Source organism: Tupaia chinensis, unplaced genomic scaffold, assembly GCF_000334495.1.
Source record: "Tupaia chinensis unplaced genomic scaffold, TupChi_1.0 Scaffold145546_1, whole genome shotgun sequence".
In the NCBI taxonomy this organism is placed as follows: Eukaryota; Metazoa; Chordata; class Mammalia; order Scandentia; family Tupaiidae; genus Tupaia; species Tupaia belangeri.
In genome coordinates, this window is record NW_006205403.1 from 1 (window position 1) to 1,072 (window position 1,072).

A 1,072-nucleotide genomic window follows, 5' to 3' on the forward strand; every position below is an offset into this window, starting at 1 on the left:
GTACAGTAAACATTTGCTTAAAATTGTTGGCGATTTGGTTTTGGTGCTTATGATTGTTTTGTAACATGTATATATACACTTTCCGGAAAAAAGATCTAAAAGCAAAAATAAGAATATTTTGATTCATTTTGTTAAAGATTACTCTATTTATATTGTAATAGATGCTGTCGTGGAGAGCATTAGACTGTTGGGAAACGTAGAGCCTGAATATCGTCACTGTGACCATCACAATAATCTAGCTCCTGCCATCTTAATTATTTTTTAAATTGTAAGAGGGACTGGTTCCTCTCTATAGAGACAAACAAAATGCCACCCAGTGCAATGCAGTTTCACTGCAATTCAATTTTGTCAATTTTTTTTCCTGTCAGGATTTGAGGCACACACGAACATGTCTTTGGCTTGTTTCTCAGGTCACCAAAACTGGTCCTCAACCCTCAGCTGCCAGATGGCATCCAGTTTCCTATGCACAGTGCTCAACTTCTGCTCTGTGAGGCTGGCCCACAACTTTGGCTTAAAAATATTCTGGCTGGTGCTCACTTCGGCAGCACATATACTAAAATTGGAATGATACAGAGAAGATTAGCATGGTCCCTGCACAAGGATAACATGCAAATTCGTGAAGCTTCCATACTTTTTTTCAAGTGAAATTTGAATTTTAAATAAACAACCTTTTCTTGGCATGGTAAACATATCAATAAAAGTTTTGTGAATTCCACACACACAAAAAACATTCTGGCTGATTATCTAAAGTCACCCATGACATCGGCTTTCCTGAAATTAATATTTCTAGAACTACATTATTTTTAATTGAGAGAAGGAACTTATGCTCTCCAGAAAAAGAGAGAGAGGATTTTATTGTGTTGAGAAATATTCCTTCTATAATTATTTCACTGAGTGTCTTAGGAAGAGTTGTTATATTATCAAAACTTTTCTGCATGTATAGATATAATCATATGTTTTTTTAATCTTTTCTTCTGTAAATGTGATGTATTACATTCATTGTTCTGTATATGTTAAACCTTCCTTAGCTAACATCATACTGAATGGGGAAAAGCTGGAAGGTTTCCTACTA

General features: G+C 35.0%; 1 non-coding gene across 1 annotated transcript; it reads left to right on the top strand.

The window, feature by feature from the left end:
* The first annotated feature begins 529 nt into the window (after window positions 1–529).
* LOC114006069 (U6 spliceosomal RNA) lies at window positions 530–636 on the top strand. Its single transcript, XR_003547837.1, has one exon. It is a non-coding gene; the product is annotated as a U6 spliceosomal RNA (small nuclear RNA).
* Window positions 637–1,072: the final 436 nt, after the last annotated feature.